The sequence below is a fragment of the Oryzias latipes genome, chromosome 6 (genome assembly GCF_002234675.1).
Source record: "Oryzias latipes chromosome 6, ASM223467v1".
Taxonomy (NCBI): domain Eukaryota; kingdom Metazoa; phylum Chordata; class Actinopteri; order Beloniformes; family Adrianichthyidae; genus Oryzias; species Oryzias latipes.
The window spans coordinates 317,888-336,513 of NC_019864.2; the positions used below are offsets into that span (position 1 = coordinate 317,888).

The following is an 18,626-nucleotide window of genomic DNA, read 5'->3' on the forward strand; positions in this document are numbered from 1 at the left end:
AAGTGCCTAGAATAGCACAAGGGTTACAGACCCACTCTGATGAAAATGTTGTTTTTGGTGTTTTTAGAGGACATAAATGAAAAAACTTAAGCTCACGATTGCATTTCTTGGTATTCTTTTTACTTGAATCATTGTAAATCTGGAGCAGAAGAAAAAAGGCTGTTAAAAAAGTTTATGGTTGTTACGTATAAACTTTAATCAGAGGGCCACAGTCTACCCGCTCTGCTCCATTCTGATGCATCCACAAATACATCCATGAACATCTTTGTTTTTCTCGTCTGAGCTGAAATCTGGATACAAACTGTACGGCTGGATGTTCTGCTATTGCTCGCCATTTTGCCATTTTTGTTGTAGCGTTATTGTTAGGTTGGGGGTGTGAAAGGCTGTAAGCTAGCAGGAGAGAGTGTAAACAGAGAGCTCTCAGCAAAGGGGAAGGGAAGGGAGGGAGGTCGCTCCATGCCAGCAGTCCTGTCCACAACTCAGAGGTGCATCTCTATGGTGTCAAATTAGCGCCTAAAGTATTGCACATCAAAACAGTAAAACCGTGCATCAAAACTCCAAATCTGTGAATCAAAATGCATGGATTGAGAACCAAAACCCACAATTTGCAACCAAAAGCTATAACCCAAAGCACAATCCTATTTCTCAGCTGGCGATTTGTTTTCTCGCCTTTCTGAAATCCCGTTTTTGAGTTGCAGTTTTATTTTGAAATTGTCTTTTTGAGTTGCGCTTTTATTTTTTGAGTTGCGCTTTCATTTTTTGCGGTTTTGATTCTAAAACCTGTCGACACGTAAAAAAAGTGACATGTCAGTCAAGGGGAGGGAAGGCGGGACATCCCTGATATCCAGAAGCTCATTGGCTGCCGAATAAGACCGAGTCTTACATCAACAGACCAGTTTAGAATGTGCCGGTAAGTTTTTCAAATCTTTTACTATATTAAACGATCAAACTTGTACTTTATTTAACCAGAGGACGCCAGCACATTCAGATGAGGAGCTCCCCCAGTAGCTGCTAGTGAAAAAAGATGTTAGAAAGTTAGATGTTGCATGAAAAACTATCACCATTGTCCTCCCGTGTTAGCATGCTAGCTAGCTCAATGCTAGCGGGGTTTCCAGCTCTTTTCATGACTTTTATGGATTAAACAAAGTCGATTTTTTACCACAGTGTCAGGATCAGTCATGTAAACCTGGGAATAATTGCCCGTGAATTGTCACTAGGATTAATCAAAGATTTTTTTTCAAGAAGTACATTCATGTATAATTCATAAGGTTTCTCAATATATCTTTAGGGATTACAGATTGATTGAACAAAGCAACATATTGCTGTAAGAAAGTGACACCTTTCCTAGTTTGGGATCAAGTTCATCCCTATTTAAAAAAAAAAAAAAAAGTAAAATTATGATTCAGAAACACATTATTTATTTGAGGTACCAGAACAAATTTCCCAGGGGTGGGATCAATAAAGTTTTTCTGATTCTGAACTGTATTTCCAAACCATTTTATTCTCAATCTTAAAAATTGCAGGTTCACACAGGAAGTTAACTCTCACAATATGCAGCTACTGAGTATCATTTAAGGTATATATATGTATATATTCTCTCATTTTAACTTTCTTAAATACATTTTTCTTTGTGTGCAGGATGCTGTGGACATTGGACGACAGACTAACTTAAACCAGGCAGAGCAGGAAACTGTTGGAGTTGTTGTTCCCTCTGTGGCTTGTCCTCTCTCCTCTCAGACCTGTTCAACCCTTGTGGGACATCGGAAAACCATGGTCAAGACATTTACATGTCTGTACTGATCTATGCATGTCATCTCAGCAGGATGTAACAAAAACTAACAATGTGAACAGATCTCATCTGCCTTACAAAATACTGCCCCCCTTAAGAAAATAAATGGCTAATAATCACCACTGGTATTTTGTAAAGCTTCATTTTTTAATGTGTGACCATTGAATGTGTTTTGTACAAAAGACTGATGGTTTTGCAAAGATCTTTGAAACACAGAGTCAAGTGTATTAGATTCTGTGAAATTCTGAACCACAATTCAGAGAAATTAAAATAACTGTTTTTAAAACTCCTCAAAAGACCTGAGGTGGAAAAGTCACTGTTTTCGTGCAGGCACTGAGAAATGGGAAGCAGACAGTGTGCCTGGGCATGTTGTCAATGCAATCATGGTCAAAATGGACAACTATTTTAAATGCTTCTCTTTCAGTTAACAGGAGATGTCTGTGAACCAGCTGGACAGCCTTTGCATCACACCAGGGACGTCTTTAGGGCCGGCATCTGGAAAGAAACAAAAACAAAAACAAAAAAAGAAGAGAAAAATTAAGATTAAAATTGTTTTCTTTACCTTCAAGAAGTTGTAGACACCCATGTTGTAGCTGCCTCAGTATTCCTGCCTTTATTGTTATGGCATGCATAACAACGGCCCTTATAGAAAACAACAGACATACAGCAATAGTCCATTTTTAAAATTACCACCCAATTAAATAGACACTGATAATTCTATTGATGTCTAATACTGGAATAATTTTAAGGGGAATAAAGCATGTTTTTGCTGGTCTGCTACAATTTACTCTGCTCTGATTCACTCATACCAGAATTCTGCCAGTCTGCATAGTGCAGACGCATACATTTTGTAAATATGACACAGCAATATTGTTGCTCTGTTCAATAATTCCCTCTGTCTGTAAACCCTGAAAAATATTGAGAAACCTTATAGGTTTTAAACATATTTGATTAACCCTAGTGACTATTCACGGGCAATTATTCCCAGGTTTACATGACTGATCCTGACACTGTGGTAAAAAATCGACTTTGTTTAATCCATAAAAGTCATGAAAAGAGCTGGAAACCCCGCTAGCATTGAGCTAGCTAGCATGCTAACACGGGAGAACAATGGTGATAGTTTTTCATGCAACATCTAACTTTCTAACATCTTTTTTCACTAGCAGCTACTGGGGGAGCTCCTCATCTGACTGTGCTGGCGTCCTCTGGTTAAATAAAGTACAAGTTTGATCGTTTAATATAGTAAAAGATTTGAAAAACATGAAAAACTTACCGGCACATTCTAAACTGGTCTGTTGACGTAAGGCTCGGTGTTATTCGGCAGCCAATGAGCTTCTGGATATCAGGGATGTCCCGCCTCCCCTCCCCTTGACTGACATGTCGCTGTTTTTACGTGTCGACAGGTTTTAGAATCAAAACCACAAAAAATAAAAGCGCAACTCAAAAAGACAATTTCAAAATAAAACTGCAACTCAAAAACAGGATTTCAGAAAGGCGAGAAAACAAATTGCCAGCTGAGAAATAGGATTGTGCTTTGGGTTATAGCTTTTGGTTGCAAATTGTGGGTTTTGGTTCTCAATCTATGCATTTTGATTCACAGATTTGGGGTTTTGATGCGCGGTTTTACTGTTTTGATGCGCAATACTTTAGGCGCTAATTTGACACCATACATCTCCAATGAACTCCTGCTGCTCTGCAGAAACTGCAGACTCCAGTTGGCTCATCCGTGCTCCTGTTCCTGACCGAGTACCTCGTCTCTGCTCCTACACCTGGCTGTAGTTCCTGTCTCCGGCTCGACTCGCTTCCCTGACTGTCCCCCCAACCACAGCTGGATGAAGCTCGTCTGCTGGACTTTATAAATGTTGTTTTAGATTTAGATAAGTTAATTCTTCTCTAAGAGTTCTGGTAAATCGCCTGTCCGTCCTGGGGGAGGATCCCTCCTTCATGTGGGCACCCCTGAGGTTTCTTCGTTTTTCCCGGAATCCGGTTTTTTTAGGAGTTTTTCCTTACCACGAAGGGGGGTCTAAGGGCAGGGATGCCAGTATAGCTTAGTCAGTTTATAAGTTCATTTTAGTATTTTCCTATTGAACTCTTTGTATTCATGATCCTTTTGATTTCATGTTTTACTTCAAAGCCCATCGAGACGACTGTTGTTGTGATTTTGGGCTATACAAATAAAATTGAATTGAATTGAATCCTAGAAAACTACAGAGGTTTTTTTATTTTATTATTTTGGCTAAAAACAGCATTATCAGAATTAAAAGGCCACTGGAAACACTTTGATATTAGATCAAAATGATCCAAGTGGGTCTTACAAAACTTACAGATCTAAAGACCCTGCATGTTTTATCAGGACTCTCCCAAATTCAAACCTGAGTGAAGAAGTACTCCCCCAAACGTTTCATGGATCCTATTATTGTCTGACCTAAGAGTCATGATCGTAACCCAGTGGTTTTCTATCTGGGCTCTTGTTTTTGTTGTTAAACCTGCACAGGTGAGGATGGCCTCCTCATTTGCCTTTCAGGTACATCCTCTGTAGCATAGCATCGCAGATGCAAATCCATATTTTCAGAACTCGTGTGCTGCAATAATCTGTTGCCTGCAGGGAAAGCAATAGAAAAGGATCGCAAACTCCTGACTTTGGTGTTTTGCACCTGCAGAGGTTTTTGTATTCCTGCAGTGACTCCCAGTTACCCTCCCAGGTGCAGGTTGTTAGAATGAAACGTCACTGCAAAACTTGGATTTCTGCATCATGACACTAACACAAAATGACACTTTGTGCACACGGCTGTCAGCAGTCCCAGAAATACTGCTTTTTATTCTCCTCTTGACTGTTTCAAGCCAGCATTTACATTCACACACATGCAGCGCAACTCATGTCAGCAATGGGAGAATGAATTGAAAGAGGGTGTTAAGGATGATTTATGTTTTCAAACACCAGAGCCTGGTGTTGGAGGCACAGCCGTTGTGCAATGGATTTACAGTGATCTAGTTATGAAAGGGTTTTATTATGTTTAAGAGGAAAACGCACTCATGCAGACAGATTCGGATGCTGTGAGAAGGAAAATACATCCTCTGTGACCTCCAGAAATGTTTGTATCATCTGCTCTATTTAACATCATAAAATCATGTTAAGAAAAACTCAGATGCAGCAACCTGCAGCATACATTTGTTTATTTATTCATAATCAAAAAATAAATGAAAATCCAACACATTCAGGAAGAGTTTGATCAAGATAAAATTGTTGTATTTTGCCTAGCAACTGGAAAATTGATTAACTGTTTTTTTAAGACTATTAAGGCTGCCTCTGAGTGTTTTAAGTTCCTCTCTGTCCATTATGAAACTTCTTTGAACTTCAGGCTTCCTAAAATTTTTTTATAAGATTCCTACAAGAATTTCTGTCACCTTCAGCAAATATTGCACCAACCCGCTGTCTTTAACCTCTCCCCACTCTCATTTTATCCACTGGTTAGACAGAAAACACTCACATATTGACGGATTTGTACTTGATAACACTCACACTTATACACACCTCCATCAGTGCCCCCTTTCTATTATCTGTGGATCTACAGTGTCTGGATCAAGACATTTGTTCCTGTCTGTCACTTTGCCACAAGCATCAGAAAACATACATACTGGTTTCCTCTGGGATCATATCAACTAATATACTGCCTGTGTTAAAGAACAGCTACCGAGCATAAACAAGGGTTATTGATTTCTGACAGAACTCCCAAAACCCCGAAAAGCTGCTCAAACAATTGCCCAAATCAGAAATGCTTCTGGCCAAATCGTGACTGACCCCCATGAAATAAATGATGTATTCCAGGTATTCTACTCACAGTTGTATGAATGAGACTCGCTTGGTTATTTATTAATGCAGCATTTCTTTTCAGGCTCAGATCTGCCCTTGATGAATTAGAGAAGACTCCTGTTACTTTTAATGAATTCCGTCAGTGCACAAATCACCTGGACCTGATGTGTTTTCAGTAGATTTTTAGCAGAAGTACTCCCCAAATGTTTTGCCTCTTACTCAGAAGAGTAATTATGTCACTGAGATACAAATCAGACAAAGATCCAGATTATTGTTCTTCTTAACAACTAATCCCTTTTCATTTGTTATAAAAAAAAAAATCCTAGCCATTTGGATTAAACTGTTTTGTGCAGACAGCCTCACGGTTCTAGCACGGTTCACTAAATCGAGTCCAAGCAGGACTGAGGGATAAGAGCAGAGAGAGTAACCGGACTCTGTTACAATTTGCTGTACCCGGTGTGAGGGAACTCTGTCCACCTCGAGTTCCTCTGTGTACTCAGGCATTCTGGGATCAAAGCACTAAATCCAGACTCAAACTAGGTCATTCCCCAAAGAAGATTTCAATGGAATAAAATTCTGTTGACGTTTTTTATGTGTTTATTAATTAGAAAGTTTTTGTTTTTTTCCCGAAAATCAGGGAGGAATTTTTTTTTTTATGCAGTTATTTTTTTATGCTGTCAAAATGCAATTTGATTTTCTGAGCTAACCCCTGAAAGAAACTCATCCAGTCTGAGTGGATGGATGTGGTGTCTTGTCAAGGTCCAAAGGCTCAGAACACTTTTCTTTTTTTTTACACTCTTGTGGGACTACTAAAGCTCAAAAGACAGAATAATAACCCTCGCAGGCAGTTTGTCCTCTGTAGTGCAGATCCACTTAGGGCAGAAGTGCGGCCCTCTGCAACCTCCGAGGACGCTGTAATTATCACCTCGGGGCAACAGTCTCTCATTAGGCAGCTGAAAGATATTCTGGATTTTCTTCTATCCATTCTCTCATTTTTATTCCCTCTCTAACTCACTCTTTCTGCCTCCACCTTCAAGCAGAAGATGCCTCTTCACTGGGGAGGAATTCTTAGAGTGTGTGGATGACTGGCTATGAGCTGTAGCCCTCTTTTCATCCTTGTTTCAGGGAATCACCATAAACACTTCATAAGCAAGGCTCTCCAGTCATGAAAGCCTCTGTAAACCGTGACACATAAATGAGCTGTGAGTCTGCACCAGGATGAGGTCAACGCCGAAGATTAAGGCGCTGAAGGGACTGTTAGCGATGCGACTCAACCTCTTCTCACGTCTCATTGGCTCAGCCTTCTGCTCGGTAACCACTGAGACCTATTTGAATGCTGCACTTCGTTAACATTGTTGCCAGGTGACTGTGGAGGAGTATTTGAAACCTGTCAGGGGCCTTAGCAGAAGCTCTGGTGTCTTTTCTGGCAGTTAGCTGTGAGTGTGCGAGCAGAGGAAAGGAGAAGGAGAAGGAGTGGAAAAAGGAGGTCACAGAGCAGAAAGAGACAATTTTACAACACAATTCTGTACTTCACCTACTGACTGTAAAAACAATGGACAGCTCAACCCCTCCCTTTTTGTGTTTCCAAATAGGAAGTACCATTGCTTCCTGACACGGGCGCCACCATGTTGAAACCAGTCGACAGTGATTGGTCCGAGTTGCTTTGAGTAGTCCTCAATTGCAACTACTGTCGCCATTGCCATAGATATGACGACCCAGAGCCACTTGAACTAATCACTGTGGGCTGGATTCAACATGGCGGCGCCCGCAACAGGAAGAAATGGTGAGAGATTTTGCCTGAATTCACAAGAGCCGGATGTAAGGCCTTTTCTATGGGTGACGTCCCACCTCGATTGCTTTTACAGTCTATGCTTTCACCCAGGGAGAGTAGAATTTCCCATATTCTGAAAATGCATATGAAAATATTCCAACGTTTGACTGACAGTTCCTGCACTTCTTAGCTCCATGGGTACAGCAGTGAGTAAAATCAAATAAGACTAGCAACGTCTCCTCAAGTTTTTATTATTCTTTTACCCAGGACTTCATTTCCTCATGAAAAATTGAGTAACCAGAGCAGACAGACAGACAGACAGACAGACAATCATTAAAAAGGAGTACACAAAGCCACAACATAAAAATGCACCAGTCCTCGCCGCCTAACGTCCATTATGCGCCGAATGGTCCACGCAGGCTGACCGTCAATGATGCGAGGTGGTGAGAGCGGAGAGGGCGATGGTTGAAGGGGACTCGTGATGTGGGGCGTCAGCTGGGACACGTGGAAGACTGGATGGATGTGTGTAACCCCTAGGTGGTGCTGCTGTGGGTGACAGCTCTAAATCACTTCAAATGGAGTTACTCTAAGTCTAGGTTCAATGAGGAGATTGTTTACTGTCATGTATTCCAGTATTTAGCTAGGAATATTCCACCCCAAAGAAGTGTATGATTTACAGTTGAACCAGAAAAAGAATACTTAGCTTTAGGCAATAAAATAACACAAAATAACAGTCTGCAGAACTGAGTGGATTTCTTATATTTAACACTTCACAACGAAAAACAAGAGGCCACTGACATGAAAAGGAGGTTCAAATAAAACAGATCTCAAAAACTTCAATAGGTACCTGAGTCCAACTTTCTTTTTAGGCAAAAACAAATAACCCTTTGAGTGCACTCAAAAAAAAGAAATAAAGGTAACCCACTTAATGTCCAAACAGTAGATGAGATGAGATGAACCAAGGAGGTAAGATGACAGAATGATGATGGAGCTCTCTGGCTAACAAAGTGGATGAACTGCTGCCTCTCCTAAACAAAAACTCAGATTTTCGCTGCTCCTTCGCCCTGTGCTTTACTGAAACCTGGCTCAGTGAACCCATCCCGGACAGCGCTCTTCACCTGCTGGGCTTCCAGCTGCACCCCGCGGACCGCAACACCCCGCTGTCGGGGAAATCAAAGGGAGGCGGAACGTGCTTCTATGTAAATGGAGGTTGGTGCACAGATGTCACTGTGCTAAAGAAGACATGCAGCCCGCACTTTTCATAAACTGTAGACCATTCTATTCTCCGCGGGAGTTTTCCTCGTTCGTGCTGGTCGGTGTTTACATTCCACCACAAGCGTGCGTAACGGAGGCGTTACAGCAACTCGCTGACCAGATCACAGAGGTTGAAAGAAACCACACTGACTCTCTGGTGATTATACTCGGGGATTTTAACAGAGCAAACCTCAAGGTTGAAATACCCAAATATAAACAGCACGTGACTTGTCCCACCAGAGGCTCGAACATTTTGGACCACTGCTACACAACAATAAAGGGCGCATATCACTCTGTTTCCCGCGCTGGCCTGGGACTCTCCGACCACTCCCTAGTCTATCTCATCCCAACCTATAGGCAAAAGCTGAAATCAGCTAAGCCCATAGTGAAGACTGTGAAGAGATGGTCGGATGAGTCAAAGATGCAACTGCAAGCCTGCTTTGACTGCACTGACTGGAGCGTCTTCGAGGCTGCTGCATCAGACCTGCATGAACTCACTGACACTGTCACATCCTACATCAGTTTTTGTGAGGACATGTGTGTGCAGACCTTCTGCACATTCAACAACAACAAAACATGGTTCACTGCTAAACTGAGGCAACTACGACAGGACAAAGAAGAGGCCTACAGGAGTGGAGATCGGGATCGCTATAAGCAGGCCAGAAACAAGCTAACAAAGGAGATCAAGGCGGCAAAGAGGTCCTACACTGCAAAGCCGACGGACCAGTTTTTCTGCCAACGACTCTTCTGCAGTTAGGAAAGGCCTGCAGACCATCACCACCTACCGGAGACCATCCCCCCGCCCCTCAGACAGTTACCATTTGGCTGAGGAGCTTAACGACTTCTACTCAAGCTTCGAAAGAACACCTTCCCCCTCAGCCACCATTTCCATCACACAGGATCTACCTGCAATCCCATCCTCCCCCACAACTGCCCCCTCATCCGCACTGATGATCTGCGAACGAGATGTGCGTCAACAGTTCCAGAAGCAGAAGATCAGGAAGGCTCCAGGACCCGATGGAGTCTCTCCGTCCTGCCTGAAAGTCTGTGCTGACCAGTTAGCTCCCATCTTCACCAGGATCTTCAACAGCCCCCTGGAGATGTGTGTGGTCCCTGCTTGTCTCAAACTCTCCACCATCATTCCAGTCCCCAAAAAGTCCCCAGTCACAGGACTAAATGACTACAGACCAGTCGCCCTGACCTCGGTGGTCATGAAATCCTTTGAACGACTGGTGTTGAACCACCTGAAGGTCATCACAGAGCCTCTGCTAGACCCCCTGCAGTTTGCCTACAGAGCAAACAGGTCAGGGTCAACATGGCTCTCCACTACATCCTGCACCACCTGGACTCTGCAGACACGTGGACTTTAGCTCTGCATTTAACACCATCGTCCCAGAGCTCCTCCACCGCAAGCTGTCCCAGCTCACCGTGCCTCCCCCCACCTGTCAGTGGATCACCAGTTTCCTCACCGACAGGAGGCAGCAGGTGAAACTGGGACGCTTCACATCCAGCACCTGGATCCTGAACACTGGTGCCCCCCAGGGATGTGTTCTCTCCTCTCTGCTCTTCTCCCTCTACACAAACGACTGCAGACCAGGAGCCCCCTCTGTTAAACTCTTAAAGTCTGCAGACGACACCACAGTCATTGGGCTCATCCGGGACGGTGGTGAGACTGCATATAGAGGAGAAGTGGAGCGGCTAGTCCTCTGGAGCCAGAACCACCTGGAGCTGAACCCACTCAAAACAGTGGAGATGACAGTGGACTTCAGGAGGAAACCCCCCCCCACCCCCCACTCCCCCCCCACTCACAATTATCAACAGCACTGTACCCTTAACAGACTCACACAGGTTCCTGGGGTCCACCATCTCACAGGACCTTAAGTGGACCGCTCACATTGACCTGGTCCGGAAAAAGACTCAGCAGAGGTTGTACTTCCTGCGACAACTCAAGAAGTTCAACCTGCCTCAGGAGCTGCTGACCATCTTCTACACGGCAATAATCCAGTCTGTCCTGTCACGGTCTGGTTTGGTTCAGCTACCAGACACGACAGGAACAGACTACAGAGAATCATTAGATGTGCTGAGAGGATTATTGGTTCCAGGCTTCCCCCCATTCAGGACCTGTACCGATCCAGAACCAGGAAGCGGGCTGGCAAGATCGTAAAAGACCCCTCGCATCCTGGTCACTGCCTTTTCAGCCTCCTCCCATCAGGGCGGCGCTTTAGGACAATGTGCATCAAAACCACTCGCCACAAAGACAGCCACTTCCCCCGAGCTGTCACTCTTATGAACTCCTGACTCCGGACCACTCAAGGACACTGAACAACCACGGAGTCTGTCAAACTGGAGCTACTGCTGCTGCATTTTTTTGACTTTTATTTTATTTTTATTTCCTATTTAGTTATGTTTATTTATTTATACAGTCACCTTATATTTACCTTCTTATTATTTATCCTTTTGTTTGCCTTACCCCTCACACTTTCTTTACCTTGCTAGTTTGCACGAGAGCACAGGTCACTGAAGTCAAATTCCCTGTACATGCACTGTACTTGGCAAATAAAGTGATTCTGATTCTGAGATGAGTTGAATGAAGGAAGGTCGGGGATCCAGATGTACACCAAGGAAAAAAAACAGTCTACACAAATGTGCAGAAAATCCTTAAATATTGTCCATATATATTGTCCTTTTAACATTACTTCACAGTCATTTTCCTTTTTTCCAAGAATTTAACTCAATATACACACCAAAATGACATAACTTAACATGTATGCAAAAAACAAGTCAAAACTAGCTAACTGTGCAGCTAGCCTGCAACACGTGGCCAACTGAGAAGACTCTGTGCATTAAACTTAACAGAACATTACAACACTGATCACATATTTCCATAGTTACCTCAACTGTTTTTTTTTTATAATATTTGGTTGCAAATCACTGTTTGTTTTTTTCAAATCAATCAATACACTTCACCAGTGAATATAGCAGGTTAATGCAACATCAAATGCGATATTACCACTCACAGAGGTAACGTATTTCTCCACAAAGTTATCAAAGTCCAACGTAGCTCTTTAACCAGATTTCTCTTCCTGGGTACACTCTGAAGGAATTTATATTTTTTGGTAAATTCATTAGGGTTTTCAGTCTTAAATTTTATTACATTGAAGATAAGTCATTTGCTGAAGTGTGTGCTTTAACATCATTTGAACCTTGAAGAAGTTTCTTTAAGTTGCATATGTGAGGGGCTTCAGGAATGCAGCTCCAACCTCCAACCCCCTTCAGGAGAAAACAGTCGTTGATCTTCTAAGACCATCTGGAAGCCTTAACTGTAGATCTGACATGGACCAGAATTAAATTGTCTCCAGGATTCAATTTAAATCCTGGGAAACCCTGGAGGTGTCAACTCACATGAAAAGGACAAAGAGTTGGGACTGATTGCCTGCAGAGAAGGATCCGGGCGACTCTGCTGGACCCCCATGGGGGCACTGTTGGTGGTCGGACAGTGGTCCGTCTTTGAAATAACCCCCCTGGACGTTTGAAGCAGGAAGCTAGGACCAAATGCTGTGATTCTAAGGATGGGCTGAAGGAAGAAGGCGGGCTCCTCTGCCAGCCAATCTCTAGCGACCAGAGGCGGAGATTCGGCGGCCATCTTGCTCCCGGGGGAGGATGTTCTGACCACATGCTTAAAAGTCTGAACTCAAGGAATTTTCCTGTGTCTCCAGACAAGCTGCATGTGAATTCGGAATGTAACCTCTTGCGTATTGCAGGCCTTGATTTTGGACACCCAGATCGATCTGTTTTTACTCTGTTTTTAGAAATATTGTTAGGGAATAAATTTGTTAAACTTAATCCGGCCGAATCCCGTGGTTTTCTTCTTCTCGACTTTATTGAACATGCAACAAGGAAAGTAATCTCAAAGCGACAGATTATATTTTCCAACAACTCTAACTGTTGGAAGTGAGTTTTTTTCCCCCAAAACTTAGAACAAATACAGTTTTAACAACCACAATTAATTTCAGTCTGTTTTTTCCCTCTTTACCTCGCTCAAGTCTTTTTTCCTCTGACGCTATGCTTTGAGACAAGTTGAAAAGACGTCAAAGATAAAAACAATGACAGGATGATCACTCCTGGCAAATCCAAAAAAAAAACAACATTTAAAATGTTGACTGCCACCAGTGGCGAAACTGAAAATTACACTGAATAAAAGAGAAAAAAAAAAACTAAGTAACTTAAGCTATGGAGTCCTATACTGTTCATAATTAAATAAATAAATATTTAATTAAATAAATAAATATGACCTCATGCAAATACACAATAAACCAATAAATCTCTCATAAATATATAAAAAGAACATGAAATTGTGACCTGCACACAGATTTTAAATTAGCCATTGTATTATTCAATATATTTCATTTTGGCTTTAAAAACCTGTTCATTATTTTAAAACAGCATTTAAAAAAAATTATTTTTAATCATGTGGAATATTATTATAATTCTGTCTTTTTTCAGAAGCTCGTATTTCAAAATCAATATTTTCCAAAGTAGCTTTGTTTTTATTTCATGTTGCTGTTTTTCACAATGGCTTATTTATTTCATGAAGAGCTTTTTCAGGGGGGTATTCCAGAAAGCAAGTTATGCTAGCTCCCACGATAAGTTTGAGGCTAAGAAAGTTGATAACCTCAGGTTTCGGTTCCAGAAATGGAGGTATGTTTCAGGGTAGGTCAAGTTACCATGGCAACTCATGCTCTGAACATAACATGGTCTGGAGCAGGGGGGTATTCCAGAAAGCAGGTTATGCTAGCTCCCATGATAAGTTTGAGGCTAAGGAAGTTGATAACCTCAGCTTTCGGTTCCAGAAATGGAGGTATGTTTCAGGGTAGGTCAAGTTACCATGGCAACTCATGCTCTGAACATAACCTGGTCCGGAGCAGGTTTAGTTGAAGATTAGTTTGTTTACAGAGAGGTGAAGCAGCATGGCGTGTCCATTTGAAGATGATTTAGTGGATGAAAAAGCTCAGATAATACTTTTTCCACCATGAGAGGGTGATAAGACCACATATGGATGTTGGAAAGATAAACTTTTTTACTTTGATCTAACTTAATTATTTGCTTCAGTTAAGATAAATCATTTTTTTTGTTAGAAATTTTTTTGTTAAAAATTACACGTAGTTTTCAGACAGTTATTTTCCTTTCGTTCAAATTAATTCAATTAAGTAGGTGTAACTTTGATGCTGCTGTTAGATCGGCACCGCAAGGGATTCTGGGATATCCTTCCCTTTGCCTGTCTGGACGGATTTGGGTTTAAGTGTGGGTTTTTTACATAATGTGTTTAGTTGTATAGCTGTTTTACTGTGTTTCACCGTGTTTGGCCGAGCTATTTTGTCCTACTATGCTTACGTCTCTGCACCATGAGTGAGAGTAAAGGATAGGATGATGAGTTTATATAGCACCCCTACCATTTAGTTCTGTTATGATGAGTTTATATAGCACCCCTACCATTTAGTTCTGTTATGATGAGTTTATATAGCACCCCTACCGTTTAGTTCTGTTATAACAATGATGGGAAATTCTTTAGTGAGTTTTTGCACTTGGTGCATTTTTTTTCCGTTCTTTTTATTGTTGTAAAAATGAGCATATCTGCCGGCTCAAACTTAGACATATGAAAGTTCAAGAAATATAAGTAATTAAGATGGAAAAAAGATTAATGGAGTAATGTGACATTTAGTTAGATAAATACGTAAATTTGAGTTGTATAAACAATTATTGAGTTTGAATAAATTTAACAAAATTATTTAAATTATTTTTCAGCCGTGTTACTTTTTTGATGGACTTATAATTTTTAACCGCCGTCATTAAAATCTCAGACAAAATCTCACTTCCGTCTCAAGTGTCGCGCTTTTTTTTCTCTCCACGCGTTTCCATGGTGACTCCAGAAATCGGCGATCTATTGAGAATGTCTTTATGCACCGTGCTTTAACCCAGGGTTACCAAGTCGAACGTAATTACGCCAACTCATATCCGGTCTTTTGGAACCGACATACCCAGAGTAAGCAAGTTCAGGCGGATTTCAGCCAGAGTTCAGGCTTAAAGTCAGGCTAGTTTAAACATGCTTCCTGGAATACCCCCCAGGAGAATAGGTTTGTCTGTCAATCAGTGATAGTGGGCGGGATCTAAACGCTCATTGGCTCATCCATGGAAATCGACTCTTATTCCTCGATACCCGCTCAGCGGTGTACCAGTCAGAGAGATGACATGTTTCAGCGATATCTGCGCAGCTTTGCTGACATTAGAGATCAAATAGAGTCAAACAATCTGTCTGCTGCAGAAGATGCAAACATCTACGACTCTGTTTTTGTAGTTCGATGGTTTGTGTGGACCAAACCACAGAGGAGCTCCGGTCGTCCACGTCTCGAAGTCCCCGGTTGAAACACTCCTCATTCTTACGCCATTGAGAATGATTATAATCAGGTCCTGTGATTTTATTTTTCCCTCAGGGAAAATGTTGAACCTTTCCTGCGATGACGTTTCTGACATCTTAACACTCTCCATGTGCATTGTGCATCCATGCATTGTGTCTGATATAAGGACAATCAACCGCTCCATGTGGCTATCAGCCTAAAAACATTAGCTGATAGCTCCTCCCACACGCGGCATGGTGCATTCATGGAAACTCCAGTTCATAGAAGCTTAGTGGAACTCCAACAACCACTCAGCCTAACTTAGGCCACTAATAGATGTTCATGAGAAGATGAAAATTGCTGAACCGACCACAAAATCACCCGAATTATGCACACTCTCCCAAAGCCACTTTTATCCGCAAATTTAGAACCAAAACTGCCCATTTTATGGTAACACTGGATGTGTTGAGGTGCATACTCCCCCTAGTGTTGAGGGGTGTGCATTGCGCCGTCACGTTTGCTGAAGCTTCTTCGATCGATGTAGTTAGGGTGCTGCTGACCCATTCTCCTGAAAAAGCTCTCCATGAAATAAATACGCCTTTGTGAAAAACAGCAACATGAAATAAAAACAAAGCTACTTTGGAAAATATTGATTTTGAAATCCAAGGTTCTGAAAAAAGACAGAATTATAATAATATTCAACATGATTAAAAATGAATATTTTAAAATGCTGTTTTAAAATAATAAACAGGTTTTTAAAGCAAAATGAAATATATTGAATAATACGTTGCCTAATTTAAAATCAGTGTGCAGGTTTTTCACAATTTCATGATCTTTTTATATATTTATGAGAGATTTATTGGTTGATTGTGTATTTGCATGAGGTCATATTTAATTATTTAATTAAATATTTATTTATTTAATTCTGAACAGTATAGGACTCCATATTAAGCAGGGTTACATGTGCATCGTTCGTGGCAGGCGCAACTGGACCGCCATGGGGTTAATTACCCTCACCACCTCGAAGGGTCCGATGTACCTGGGTGAGAGCTTCCTCGACTCTGTCCGCAACTTGATGTGCGTGGTAGAGAAAAGGACTGACTGGCCTGGCACGTAGGCGGGCACCGGGCGACGATGCTGGTCAGCCAGTCTCTTGTTGGTAGCAGAAGAGCGGAGGAGAGCGGCCCACGCCTCCCTCCAGATGCGCCTGCAGCAGCGGTACAGGTGTTGGACGGATGGCACCGCCACCTCCTTCTCCTGCTCTGGAAACAAGGGGGGGTTGGTAACCCAGGGAGCACTCAAAGGGAGACATTCCAGATGCAGATGAGGTCATGGAATTGTGGGCATACTCAACCCAGGGAAGCATGGAGCTCCAGGAGGTCTGGTGGTGAGAGCAAACGCAACGGAGGGCTGCTTAGAGGTCCTGGTTTGTCCTCTCAGCCTGCCGGTTAGACTGAGGATGGAACCCTGAGGAGAGGCTGGCATTTGCGCCGAAAGCTGCACAAAAGAACTTCCACACCTGGGAGATGAAATGTGGTCCTCTGTCCGAGACCAGGCTAGACATGTACCGGAAAACACACGGAATATATACACAACAGTGAATGGGAAACAGGTGCGTAACTAGGTGCGTAACCAGGTGCGAACAATGAATGAACGTAAAGACAACAAGTGATGAGGAACCAGTAACCCGAAGTGTCAAAATAAAACCGGAAGTGAACAGAAACAAAACAAAAGCCGCCCTGGCCCCGGTACCTAACAGTTACAAGGACAAATAAAAAGACAGTCCCTCCAGTGTTTCCTCAAATTTGACTGGAAGTGCATGGTACTAAATCTAATGTTACTTATGGCCAAGATGAGAGTCTTCTCTGCAGCATTTAGCCTGCAGATAAACCTGAACATGGGTGCGTGCATGCAAGCCCAGAGAGTGTTAATTGTGAGAGAAAACAGCTCAGTAGCACTTGTCCTCCTCTGCTTTTTTTAAGAGCACTCCTAGAGCGTCATTGTATGAAACCTCCAGCTTTCTCATACTGGTCCTTTTATAGTTAGCCCAAAGATGAGCTGTATACAGAAGAGTACAAAATGCCTTAAATAATGTCACCTTGACTTCTTCTGTACACATGCCAAACTTTAGAGAAAGATTGTTGGCTTGGCTAAATACCACACAACACTGCCTGTAGATATCAGCGTCATCTGACAACTCCTCTGAAATTACATGCCCAAGATACTTTATCATATTAGTACACACAAGCACATTTGATAGATAAAAATCAGGGAATCTTTGTCTAATTTTGTCTGAGATATCATAATCAGACATTTTTGTGCATTAAATATGATGTCATTATCAAGCAGATTTACTAAACAGATTATTTTTTTAACTTGTCCTGTCCAACCCCTGAGCAACAGATGAGAGCTGAAAGCCTCTTGTGTTGGACATATTTTACTTTTACAACATGGGTTATGAATCTTCTGACATACAAGGTGTATATTTGACTAAACCCCTGTTGTAATTTAATTTAAGACTAAACATTATATAACTTCATTATATTTATAACAGTTTTTATGTTGGACTGGACGGAAAGGAAAAGGAGGGAAGAAGATAGAGAGATGTCAGAGAGGGGGGGATAGGAGGATGGTTATAGAAGGGGGGGGGGGGGGGTCATAAAGCATCATAAACAAACAAGTTGCTGGAAGTTAATAATCATTACTGTCAGGTTTAGATTTTGTAACAAATCTAAAAGGGGCAGGGCCTGTCCACACTCAAATGTTATAAACATACCTGTTGGCTCCAATAATGTTCACATACAAAAATGTCATCATGAACATAATACAACTAATGTTCACTCAAACATACTTGTGCCTTCAGACCAACACATGTGAAACATTTCATTCAGTCACGCAAGCTATTTGTGCAAAGGTGAGCTAACACCTGTGCTTGAGAGAGGCCATGGCCTCAGACTTAGTAGTGCTGACCCCTCACCCCAGCCACTTCACAATCAGCTGCAAACCACCCCAATACACGCTGGAGGTCCTCGCTGGATTAAGCCAACAGGACAACGTCATCTGCAAATACCAGAGAGGAAATTATGCGGTCCCCAAACCAAAATCCCTCTGGCCCCTGGCTGCACCTAGAAGTTGATTAAGGGCAGCCCTGCACTGGGAACTGATATCACTTACTGCCAGCTATGCAAACCAAGCTCCTGGTCAGGTCATACAGAGACTGGACAGCCATCAGTAAGGCTCGCCAGACCTCATACTCATATAGCACCCTGTTAGGTTGTCATTAGTCAAACTAGCCCCATCCTATTTCCCACTTGGCCTCTGACCAATCAAATCCACACACACATAGTGACAAGACTAAACATCATTAACCCGTGTGCTATCCTAAGCACTTTGACATTGGGAGTTGGGTCATCTAGACCCCTCAAGACAGTGCGCTGTACCTTTTTTCTTCAATGATTTGTGATCTTCACTGGCTTCCATGGATTACATGAAATCCTCTGAAATCTTTCCACCTTTATCCACCTTTGTCATGGTAGGAATAACACGTCAAAGGTCCTCTTGACCCCATAGGATAGCACATGGGGTTAAGATGCAGAGAATGTTTTAGTT

General features: G+C 42.2%; 1 long non-coding RNA gene across 1 annotated transcript; it reads left to right on the forward strand.

The window, feature by feature from the left end:
- The first annotated feature begins 856 nt into the window (after nt 1-856).
- On the forward strand, nt 857-2,088 carry LOC105357435. The gene is made up of 2 exons (XR_911365.3): nt 857-910; nt 1,639-2,088. It is a non-coding gene; the product is annotated as an uncharacterized LOC105357435 (long non-coding RNA).
- The last annotated feature ends 16,538 nt before the right edge of the window (nt 2,089-18,626 follow it).